This window comes from Phaethon aethereus (genome assembly GCF_964289735.1).
Source record: "Phaethon aethereus genome assembly, chromosome: 6".
Classification (NCBI taxonomy): Eukaryota; Metazoa; Chordata; class Aves; order Phaethontiformes; family Phaethontidae; genus Phaethon; species Phaethon aethereus.
The window spans coordinates 21768634-21782097 of NC_138580.1; positions in this window are offsets into that span (position 1 = coordinate 21768634).

The window sequence follows — 13464 nt, forward strand, 5'->3', positions numbered from 1 at the left end:
ATTACATTTTTGCCCCAAGCGTAAGATGGAAAGAAGTACTCATAACTAAACATTATATATCCATCATTTGCTTATCTATCTGCTTAATCCTTACCTCTCCCTTCCACTTGCAAAACTAAAGCTGATGTGAGATGCTGGTATACCAACACATGTCAACTATTCAGGAATGGTTACTTACAGGGTTTCGCACTCCTGAGTAACATCATCAGCTTATCACACCCATTTAGTGTATCCACAAAATAGAATTCCCTTTAGAGTTTGGCCTTGTATGAGAAGTGCTTTAACCCTTCTACAAAATGGCTATGTTATGCTTATGCTTATCTTTCATAGAACAGTATCGAATGCTTCCAGACAGCATGTTTCAGATTACTGACTTCAAACCTGTGGAAATTCACTATTGAAATGACGCATTCTGTGAATTCCCAGGAGCTCTACAGAAATTAAAAACAAACAAAAATCCCCAGTCAAGCCTCCCAAACTACATAAAACTCATTGTTACTGTTACATCACATCAATTATATGTTGCACAGTTCATGATAGTGCAATATTTTATTCATGCTACCTTTTTGCAGTTTGGTAAGATTACCACACATTGAGACATTCTGCCTATGCCTTTGTATGTTGTCCATTCTTGTAAAATGACTGCTGCTGCATTTACGTTAAAAAGGCTCCGAGTATCAGCAAGGATGCCTCTGATGGGACAAGCAGCGTAACAGCCAGAGTTTCTCTAGGACATGCAATATTCATCAGTTACAAACTTGGGAATGTCATATTGTAAAGCTACATGATAAAAGACACTGTGTTGTGTTACAGTTGATTCCATTTGCCATATGGCATGTTACTATTTTGTATTACCTTGGGGAGCACGCTAAAAGTGAAAGGAGAACAGAACACACTCAAGGTATATAGAATAATAAGCACAAATTGTATAGTTCTTAGTTATAGCAATAAGGTCTGTAACTGAAATGGAGGTGGAACTAAACAGGAGAGTCAAATGTGTGCTACACTGCTCTCCAACTACTGAAAAATAATAAACTCCTATCAGGAATATTTAAGCAGGAGGAAATTGCCAGCCACCTTATGTAAAAGCCTACAGACAGCCACAAAGCAGCTTGACTCAAAAGGCAGCAAACGCTATGTGGAATGCTACATATATTACCATAATATGGTTTTACATCAAAAATACAGTTTTACATGGGGGAGGCTGGAGAAAACGTTAAATCAGTAATCTCTAAAAATGAGAGTCCATATGCACAGCTATAATAAGATCATGGAATGAATGATTAGCCATAGGATGAGAGGAAATGTCCTCAAGTTGCACCAAGGGAGGTTTAAATTGGATATTAGGAAAAATGTCTTTACTGAAAGAGTGGTCAAACATTGGAACAGGCTGCCCAGGGAAGTGGTGGAGTCACCATCACTGGAGGTGTTCAAAAACATGTGGACATGGCACTTCAGGACATGGTTTAGTGGGCATGATGGTGTTGGGTTGACAGTTGGACGTAGTGCTCTTAGAGGTCTTTTCCAACCTAATTTATTCTATAAGAGCAATAAAAGGAAGCAGTATTTTCTGAAAATAATTAAAGTAAAAGAATCCTAAATTAATGTGTCAATTTGATATCAAGATAAGTGAGCTGTTCACAGGGCCTAAGAAATCCCAAAACAAACAACATCTCCAAGTTTAAATAGGCTTTATTTAGACAAAATACCAGTATTAATAAACAGATTGTTATTAACGTGGCCAAAACTTAGCCAAGATTTCAGGGAAGTAGGTGCAATTAAAAATACTTTGTATTTCATGTGGCAGTATTTGCATGCAAATTCAATTTTTCCCATGCGAGTAAATCAGCTTCATGCCTCTCACCCTGCCATTAATCACAGAATCACTAGGTTGGAAAGGACCTTCAAGATCATCAAGTCCAACCATTAATCCAGCACCACCATGTCCCCTAAACCATGTCCTGAAGCGCCACATCCACACGTTTTTTGAACACTTCCAGAGATGGCGACTCCACCACCTCCCTGGGCAGCCTGTTCCAATGCCTGACCACCCTCTCGGTGAAGAAATTTTTCCTAATATCTAGTCTAAACCTCCCCTGGTGTAACTTGAGGCCATTTCCTCTCGTTCTATCACTAGTTACTTGGGAGAAGAGACCAACACCCTCGTCGCCACAACCCCCTTTCAGGTAGTTGTAGAGAGCGATGAGGTCTCCCCTCAGCCTCCTCTTCCCCAGACTAAACAACCCCAGTTCCCTCAGCCGCTCCTCATAAGACTTGTGCTCCAGACCCCTCACCAGCTTCGTTCACCTTCTCTGGACACACTCCAGCACCTCAACATCCTTCTTGTAGTGAGGGGCCCAAAACTGAACACAGGATTCAAGGTGCGGCCTCACCAGTGCCGAGTACAGGGGCACAATCACTTCCCTACTCCTGCTGGCCACTCTATTCCTGATACAGGCCAGGACGCTGTTGGCCTCCTTGGCCACCTGGGCACACTGCCGGCTCATGTTCAGCCGGCTGTCAACCAGCACATCCAGGTCCCTTTCTGCCGGGCAGCTCTCTAGCCACTCCTCCCCAAGCCTGTAGCGTTGCATGGGGTTGTTGTGGCCGAAGTGCAGGACCCAGCACTTGGCCTTATTAAACCTCATATAGTTGACCTCTGCCCATCGATCCAGCCTGTCCAGATCCCTCTGCAGAACCCTCCTACCCTCCAGCACATCAACACTCCCACCCAACTTGGTGTCATCTGCAAACTTACTGAGGGAGCACTCGATTCCCGCATCCAGATCATCTATAAAGATACTGAACAAGACCGGCCCCAGAACCGAGCCCTGGGGAACACCGCTTGTGACCAGCCACCAGCCGGATTTAACGCCATTCAGCACAACTCTCTGGGCTCAGCCATCCAGCCAGTTCCTCACCCAGCGAAGAGTAAACCTGTCTAATGCCATCTCTTTGGAGGTCTAGCAAAATGAAACCAAGGTCAGACTGTTCTCTGTGAGATATTATACAGTCAGCACTTAAATGACAGATTTTGTGACACCAAATAATGGAAATGTAGAGGCTTGCTGGTTTTTGGAATAGTTCAACTCTAAACACCACAGTCCATTAGATGAAGCATTGCAAGATTGTTACAGGAACAGAATATTTTAAAATTATTCATGCTAATTGTGCAATACTTCAGATGACATCTTCAAAGCTATCATCCATTCAAGTGTTCAGTTTGAGTAGCCAAAAAGTAGAAGACCGTTCCCTTTAAGCCAGACCTTTAACAGGAATAAATCAGAGCAATTGTAGTAACTCTAATATTTCCTATTATGGGTTATGCATTTTGCTTTCCTGTTACCTTTTACTGGTTATTAGGAAGATAACTCTTCTTTTTTTTTTTTTTTTTTGAGGCCATCCAAGTGACTCAATGTCATTTAAAGATAATACAACCTTACAGTAAAATGAATGTATGGCCCCTGTAAGCTTTGCACTCACTCCTTCCACTCACTCCCAAACCCCACTGGGTACAGTCTCAAGGTTGCATGCTGCGCTGCTTTACATTTGGAACTGCTTGCAGTCCAGCGATGGCAGGAGGGGCTGAACTGCATCCATTTCCATTTCTCAACTAACGTTAACACCAGCTCATGAGACATTTTCCACTGTATTATCAAAATCCGTGACATTTTCACCCATTTCAGTCTGAATGCCACTCATGCTTATTCCACACATAATCTTCTGTTCCAGCCATAAAAAAGGCTGATGCAAAGATGACTGATGTCACTAAATGAGGGTTATTATTCAATGACAGATAAGAAGAGGGAGGGAGTGGAAAAGCCAGTTCTCGCTGTTGTACTCAAGGGTGTTTTTCCCTTTTAGGTTGGCAGGAATCCTGAATATGTGTTAATGGACAGCTCAGGTTTAAAAACTCCATGTTATAATCATACTTGCTGAATTAGCAAACATTTGTCTAATATTTTCTTTAAAGGAAAGCTATGTATTATAATAAGAGGGAGTAATATTTGTATATTTTTCACCTTCTAAGAACACATTCAGTTCCATACTAATGAAAAATAACCTATGTTTGACAGAATTAGTGTTTACCTTACCCTAATAAATTGAGAATTTACAACTACATTTTAAGTACTTTGATTTCTGTTATTCTGATAAATTCTGTTACCCTGACAACAAGCACAAATGAATGTGTTATTTCATGATAAATTTTCAGTGCAGCAGTTTTAAATTGGTAATGGAAAAATAAATTTCTTTTTAAATGTTTAATAATTTCTTCAGAAAAAGGTATTTAAAATATGAGAAACAGAATATTAGTATGAATTCTTCAACCTAAAATCTTATAGTAACATGGTAATTATTACTTCTGTTATTTTTTAATGAATTTACAAACTATTCAAGTTTCACATTGAACAACTTGGGAAAACATCAAGAAAATAATAAATGGAAGAGTTTAGTAGTTGAAGTCAAGGAAAGAGTCATGTTCCAAAGTTTTCTCATGACAGACAACATTTTTTTTCTGCTAGTTCTATTCATTTATGCAGTTAATTTTTTTGATTAATTGATCATGACAGTATTATAGTATAATATTGATTATATTAGATGTGTACTCTTTCAAAGTCTTCCAACTAGTTTAAGAAAATGCAGATAGGACAAAAATTTGCTATGCTTCAGAGGAAGAACTTTCAATTACATTTAGCAGGAAAATCACAAGTAAAGTATTTGCATCTAACCACAGCTTTTAAATAACCAAGAAGTCATGGTGACAACGTCTGAAGAAAATTTCAGAGAGGACAGGATCTTAAAGACATGACCTATTTAAGTAGTACATTGTGCATTATAAAACCCTACTGTCAGCTACCCACTCCGGTTTTAGTGAAAATGTAATATTAAAAAATTTGGAACACTGGCTATATAAACTGGTTAGTATGGTCAACTTCCAACTTTCACTTCCAGAGGTACTGATATAGGCAATTTTATGAATACGGTTCTACTTGAAAACATGAAAAACAAGCAACTGCGCTGTGCTTTGTAGGTGCCCAGAACCTAGCTAAATACAATTTGTCTATTTTAGGGCTTCTTTTGAGATGCATTCAACTGTCAATTCTCATATGCTTCTTCCAAAAAGATACTCTGCTGGATATTTACAGTATATTATGAACAGATGTTCATTCCTGCTCTGCTGATTCATTTTAGAGGACTTGTATTTTTGATGATTATGAAGAGTGGAAACAAAATATTTACAATATTATTTGTAATATCAGGAATTTTCAGGAATATAGTAAGCAGATCCTGTTTTGCAAGCAAGGCTTTTTAACTGCAATGCCCTACATTGCACGTTTGGCCAATCCAGTTGCTAGTAAAGTACTGAACGGTTTCCTTTCCTTTTGTTCCCAAAAATGTACGTGGTTTTGATATACTGTGTAGGTTCCAAAAAAAAGAAAACAATTATTTGAAGCAAATGACAGAATCTGAAAAATGAACAAGATGAAAAATATAGAGCAACGTGTTCCAAGTGAGTTCATTTTGTCTGAATGTTCAGGTACCACAATGAAGGCCCTGCCACCCTTATTTACACCTTCATCTCCAAGAACACTTCATATCCTGCTCAAGCCTACATGCTAAAAGTAACATTAAGTGCTTTCCTGGAACAGACTAGTGAACTGCATGCTCATATGATCTCTATAATTTCTTATTTTTAAAGCCATGTGACGGCAACAATATCATGGCAGCAACAAATTATGTTACAAATTGTACATAACTGCATAGAAATAAACCTGCAAGGTATCTAAGTCTAAATCAAAATGGAGTAAAGTGGGAGAGCTTTTTTTAAACTGGAAAATATAAGACTGAATATTGTGCTTAGAATGAAAAGAGCCTTTTGTAATTCCTTGATAAGCCCACCAAAGGACCATCTGATTTCTATACAGTGAGTAAAAACATAAGAGGTATAAATTCCTTTTTGCTGTTTAGAATATTATTGATTTTTTTTTTTGACATCACAGATGACAGTACACGTGATTAATGGCTGCTGATAATTGGAGTTTCATTCCAGTGCTTATTGCTTGTCAGTAACAATTAATAGCTCCACAAAAAACCCATTCATTTCACAATATTAAAGAATAATGGCTTGTGGGAATTATGCTAAACTAGAACATTCAATTAGATTTTGAATTTTATAGTATATTGAATAACAGTTTATGGTTTTATAATAGCAGTGATAGTTTATTGTTGTATGGTAATCACTCTAATTACATGTATGTTTATCTGGAGAATTACAATTTTTTTAGTCATCATATTAAAAATAGTTGATTGCATGTTACCATTTCTTTAAAAGTATAGAGAGTTTTGGTCTGTATCAGTAAAGATAATTTCAAATGTCAGTTACATAGGTTTTGTCCCAGTATTTGATAGGCAAGATGACAACGATTAAGGGATGCAAAAAAAGTTTGAGTTCCTCCGTATCAGGCAATAGGTGATATGGCATGTGGCACTGCCACACAGTTGCAAGTATATCTACAAGGCTGTGCTGTAGATATAAGGCAGTAACTGTTTCACCTGTGCATTTCCAGAACCGAAGGAAGAGAGGAGGGAAAATCTTCAATAAAGGGAGAGATAGTGATTTGGGAGAGTCACTGAGAAGCATCCTCATCTTTGGTCTTTTCTCCAGTAAATAATTTCCTAGAGTCATAAGGAAAAAAACAACGAAAAAACAAAAAACAACAGAAAGGAAGGAGGAATCAAGGACTGGCCTTGAACAGAAGGAAGGAGGAGCACACAGGGGAGAGAGAAAGGGCTGTGTAAGATAAAGAAAGATAAAGTTGAAAACACACGTCTGAATCAGGACAAAATAGTGCATAGAGTTTGATGTGAGAGACTGGAAAGTGTACAGTTCTCTTCCATAACAACATGAAACTTAATAAAGAAAATTTTTAAGTTTCTTAACTGAGAAACCATCAGACTCTGAAGTTTACCATGCTTATATTTTCAAGATTTATCTTATAAGTACACTAATAAAAATTCGGGCCCCCAGGAAGTCAGTGCATTTCTAACACTGACATCTATATTGTCAGGATCTGAGGCACAGATCATCCAATAAAGTTCAACAAAGTGGAAAAGGGAACAATGCGGAGAAAGAGCTTTATAAAGTTAACTTCTTAATTAGCAAAGCACATAATGATTTCACTTGGATAAGTGCTTTTGCCTCAGACTCTCCTTGGCTTCAATTTTTTGATGCAGAGAATACAGTCTCTGTGAGAATACTCTAAATAAATGTTTCTTTGGCTTAATCTTTTATTTCAATATCCTCTTAAAATTTATTGATAGTTTTGATTATTTTTCTATTTTAATCTTACTTACACAAATTATCTAATGAATCTCCAAAATAAAGAAAATCGCAGTAATTCAGCCTTATAATATTATTCCAGACAATGACATTATCCTAGTGTAAAACAAGGTAAGGTAAGAATCTGTCCCAGGAAGCACTGAATTATTTTCGCAAACTAGGTTAAGGAAAAAGTCAACAAATAAGAATGACTGAGAGGATTCTAACGAAATTCCAAATCAAAACTGCAGCCCATTTCACATTCTATTTAAGATAACATTGTCCATCCAGTAATGATCATTTCCAAGCCAATGCCAAACTGTGATTGAAGTCAATGAGAACAGGAACAAGACCTTTCTTATTACTATTTGATTAGTTTGTAAAAGCAGAAAATTACTGCTGGTGATAGGGGAATCTCAAAAGATATACTTGTTCGTTTCTTTGGAAAAATCGTAATGTGGAAGTTCGGGTGATCATACAGAGATATGTAAACCTTTTTGATGTATTTTAATCCTGGCATTCAGACCATCTGTTCAGAAATATTTTTTCCTTACAGTTCCACAATACTACTCTTAGTTATTTGTTGTATATTAGCACCTAACAGCCCTAATTAGTATTAGTCCTACTGTGGCAGGTGCTCTATAGACCATGGTGAAACCAAGTACAGAATAAGATGGGACTAAATACAAAAAATAACTAGCTTTGCGATTCCCAAGGTAAATCTTGGCTAAGTGTAGGTCAGGTGTTATTTTAGACTGAATGTTTTTCTTACAGTTTCTTTTCAATCCCCAGTGTTTATTTTGAAAGTAAAACACCAGGGAAAAAAGTGCCATTGAATAAATTAACAATTATTATGTAAAACATCATCATACAGTATGTATGTCAGGAAACTGATACAAAAGGACAACAGAGTTCAAAAATGCAATTCAGTTATACTCTTTGATCTAAATTAATAAACCATTAATCTTGCTATTGTAGGACATAAATTCAGGCATTGCAACGCCTGTAGATCCAATTCTAATCTCTTATTCGGACAAATAATTTTCACTCCTCAGTAACTTTCAGGTTTGATAATACCAACAAAAAGTGTCCCACAGTATATGTCCCATAACCAGCACTTAATTTATCATTTAGGGGTTACTTGTTTTATGATTGAAGAATTTCTTTTGAAAGAGAAAAATTAAGATTTTTCTTTATTTTCTGAATGCTTAAACATTGAACTTTTATTCCTTTTCCCCAAAATCCATACTCCTCATTCCTTCTATGACATTCTTAATAATTTTTAAACAGCAACGGTAAAATACATTATGCTGCTCAGTGTCTTGAAGCCACAATGATATTCAGCCTTCCCTGGAAGAGAGACCTTTTCATTTCCACTCTGTTTTTAATTCAGTTCAGCTACAGGACAGGAAAATTGAGCAATAAACCATAAGGTCAAGAATAGGCTCTTTTTTTCTATGCATGTAAAGGTAATGTTACTTGAAGTCAGTAAAAGCAGTCGTTACTCGGCACCTGAGAAGACTAGATATTGCTAAGATTCTCCAGCAAAGGATCTCAAGGTCAGTTAAATGTAAGTTAAGAACCTAAGAAACACCTATATCCTCATTTTCTTCAGCACAGTATTATCATTATGAATGTGTGTAGTATTTATAAGCTTCTTAATAAATTCAGTCACTTCTGAATGGTGACCCTCAAAAAATGTATAGCAAGAAAGAGCTCCAAGAACAGAAATGCCAACTTTGAAGTAAGTTTCTCTAATGGGAGAAAGCTTATATTCCATTTGCTTTAGGTTATACAAGCACGTTTCTTAACTCAGTCAATTTTGGGTAATAAACAAAGGGAAATTTCTTATGCTGCCCACACCCTGGCCATAGCCACCTCAGGGCTCTGACTAAACTTATTAAGTGTCTGGCCCAAAAAAGAGCAACATGAATAATGTTTCATTACAGTATTCTTAAGACATGAAGGCAGACTGCGAAATTTACGCTGAACAGTCTTGTTTTGTTCTTGCTGCTTCCCGCATCCTCATGTCCACCTGCACAGAAAGAGGAATGCAGTGGATATGCAGAGTCTGCTCTGGTACCATGGCAGGGTGCCATGTAGGACAGGTACACAAACAAGGACAAGAGGGAACCTTTCCTCCCTGGTAACTGCCCCGCCATAAACAAAAAGTGCATTACTTCTCTTTTACAGAGTGATGAACAACTAGTAGTGCCACTAGACAAACTTAAGCAATTTCTACAGGATAGCTAGGCATGCTGTATGATTGCATAGCATCCTACCTCCAGGTCTCCTGTCCTTCTACCCATCCCATGTCAAAAGGATGGATAGGAACCCATGATTAAGGAATGGTTTGGGCTCTACACCACCTCCCTGAGTCATCCCAGTGCTATATCATATGAGGAAGTTGGCCTCCAAGCACACACGTGCCTATTTCCATACACACACACACTACATAGTCTCTTAGCCACTGGATAGAAATCTAAATGATTTTATTAAATGGTACTTCCTCTAATTTTATGCTTCTTCCAGCCATGCAGTGTATTTGATAATGAACCCAAACAGTAATGAAGGACTTGTATCCTGAGTAAAATCCAGTACTTTAAAGTCAACTGAAATTTTGCCATTGACATAAATGAGGCCAGAATTTCTGCCACAGTCCCAAAACTGTTCCCCCTTAAGAAATGCAGCCCATTTCAGTTGAGGTTTTCTTACCACCCCCCTACTCTTATGCATGATAAACCGGCAATAATAATATTACTAGAGCTTAGTGTCACAGTTATGTGCAGTGTCATTTCAGTTACATTCACTGCAATCATTTGCAGTTAAGAGGCAACCGGTAAAGAAGTTTATCCAGGGTTTTCTGGAAGCATCGTATAACTGCAGATCTCTTCCTTAGCACTGCTTCACAGCTGTGATCTCCACCTGAGCACACCTTGATTTCCAAATTACAATGTCAGTTTGATTTCAGTGTACAGTAATGGGTATTCAGTGATGTGAAAGACACCTTTATAGTTGTGTGACTTTAAAGGCATCTCTTTTAAAGAGACATTATTACTACAACTTGGTGCATTAGAAGGGTACTTTTCATTATGAGTTAAAATTTTCACCTTGAAAATTCAGTTTCTCATGCTCATTTAGAATCAGTATATATGGACTGAAGTTCAGACTGTTTTCTAGCTGTTAACGATAGTAACGTTGTGCATGCGGCGTTGTGATGCGAAACCAGGATGGTACTTCATCCTCCATATTAAATTTGGACTTCTCCCCGCTGCAGTTATGGTATCTAATGTATGTGTTTGGGATGTGGGGAGAATATGGGAAAACCTATGTTAGTGAGTCATCAAAGTTTTAAGTTATTGTTAAATGATTCTATTGTTGGACAGAAGTCTTTTGATTATGATTCTTTAGAGATACTCCATCCTCATCTTCTGACAGTCTTACAACTGTTGTGAGTAGAAGTTACTTTTCCATTGCCATTCTTTTCTCATAGAGTCTCAAATGCTGGATACAGAGCCATTTCAAAGACTTAGATTTTCTGAATATAATAATAATGATGCATAGGAATACTTTCTAATTATAGTTCAGATGTTTTGGGTACAAAAGATTTTTAATAGAGAAGTGTGCTGCAAAATCCACATTGTCAATTCAATTACTGTTTTTAAAATGCAGTATTTTACAAAACACCTTGGGAAACTAGACATTTCCTCTAAGAAAACTCCAGGGGAATGGGAAAACCAGTACATCTGGGCAGAACAGGGAATGTCAGAGCCTCATTAGCTGTCCTTTTTTGGGTGTAAATTCTGGCTTCTGCACACCTGCCGCCTTCTCAAGTATCCAGCAGTTGTAGTGTGACTTTAGTTATTAGATGATTAAAACATTCAACAGCATAAAACTCATCAGAACATGCATGCAAAAACTCAGAGGACGAGACCCAGCTGTTTGCTGCTTTGAAGAATTGGAGGGTTTTGGTTGGTTGGTTAGTTTGGTTTTACTATGAGTAGCACCTGTAAGTATTGAGAACAGCAAAGCCAAGCAGAACACCAGCTATGAGCAGAAAGGAGGAATAGGCCACACAAATACTCTTTTGTGTTAGAAAGAAATTAAGGTTGTCCAAATATGTTTTCTGAACTCAGCCAAATCTTCTGCTGGAAAAGCTTACTAAAGCATTAGCTACTCGATCTTTTCAGGGGATGTTGTGTATTCTAGTGTCTCTGTCCGGAAAACTACTGGTATTATTATGGAGTGAAGTGGGAATAAATTCTCCCAGCATGCTGTACCGTGCTCAGGAAGACTATATTTAACATCAGAGATGAAGAGCATCTTTTACCTTTACCCTAAAAGCTATGGCTTTTTAGAGTTTGGGGATTTTCTGCTTATTTACTAATTGTAAGTGTATGTTATGACTCTAGTGCTGGAGACTTCAATCTGATTAATAGAGGAAATAAAAAACTTAGTGTTTTACTGCTGCTACGTTTACTTTTGCACTTTGTGTCTTCATTCCTGGACTTCATGAGAAGCAGGATTTTTTAGTCGACACTGCTTTTGTTAAAAATTCTTTCTCTTCTACTCCTGCCTTACACACACAAAAAAATAAACTCAAAGAAGAGTTTGGCCACAATTTTCAATAGAAGGCTCATCAGTATTTGCTATAATTTCACAGCAGGAAAGACTACACAATTATACTATGAAGTCTATAACCCCTACAGAGGTCTATATGAGAGCTTCTACATTCACAGTATTGTTACACTTATTAGGTGCAGATTTCAGGCATTTGCCTTCTTGGAATTGTCCTTCTTACCTTCTATAACTTATGTTTAATAAGCAGGCAAAAGCTCCTCCGAGCTTTACTAGCAGGAGATAATTGTTCTATACTCTCTGCAGTTTCCTCTCCAGCACTGTAACATACATCAGTTGCTAATGGTTAATTACTTTGTGCACTTGCAGTTCAGTCTCCTGAGGAGTGAAATTAAATTTTGTGGTTTTAGCCTAGCAGAACATGGACTCCAAACACACACACACTTAAAAGTTCTTCTGAACACTAGTCAAAGCTGTTTCTTGGCACATGGGAGTTGCAGATCTGACTTTTATTCCAGGTGGCACTTCACTTCATATTCACCAATTGCATCAATGGCCAGAACTATTTCTGTGCAGCTAACACTGACAAGCATGCCCTTTCCTCTCAATGAAAGACTTTTTATTCACTCCTGCAAGAGGCTCTACATACCACTATGACTACATGATTCAGTAATTTAAGAAATTACTCATTGTATCTGAATTTTGCTTACATATGCCTGAAACTAACAATCTTGGCAAGAGACAACTAACCACCCTTGGAGCACTGTCAGTGCTAGCAATGTAACACTCGAATTCCTTCATCCTGGAAAGTTAAGGAGTACATTGTCATCCCTTGCGCAGACTTAATTGGATAGTGAGTATTTAAATGTGCGCACTGAAGAGAACAATTTTGTTGTTGCCCATTTTTACCACAAATATTGCTGATCCCAAGGTGCATTGTGTAAATTGTGCCCAGATATCTCGGAAAACATGATAAATAGAACTGTTTGGAAGTATTTCAGTGAAAAGGTTTTCTCAAGTACATCTGTTTTCATGAACTGGAAGTATTTTCCTGCAACATTTTGGATTTTAGGGATTTTCACTAAATGGAAATCAGTTTCATAAGATCCTTTGTCTGGACTCCTGCAGATTGTCCCAAGAGATCCCAAAATTTTTCAGATTTTTTTAAATTCTGAGCAAATATGAAGTTCTGAGAAAAACTGGGATCAGTTCTTGCAAAATGGAAATCCTTTTTTAATAATCTTTTTAAGGCATCTTATTTTCTCTTTTCTTATCTGGTTCCAAATACAACTTAGAGAATGAGCTCTAAGAGGTACTTTCAATTTCGGAAACTGATGGTGGCCACTTACAGCCTTTATAATAAGGCAAGCAACTGCAGTTACATAAGCATACAACAACACCACAAAAAACAAACAAGCAAAAAGACCAAAAGAAGTCATTTTCAGATACAGAACTAGTGTAACTTCAAGAAATTATTTTTGCCAGAGTTTTTGTCTGCTTTAAGTTTACCTGATATGCCTATGTCAGTTACAATTTGTTTCTACTACAGAGCAGGCTTTCTCTTA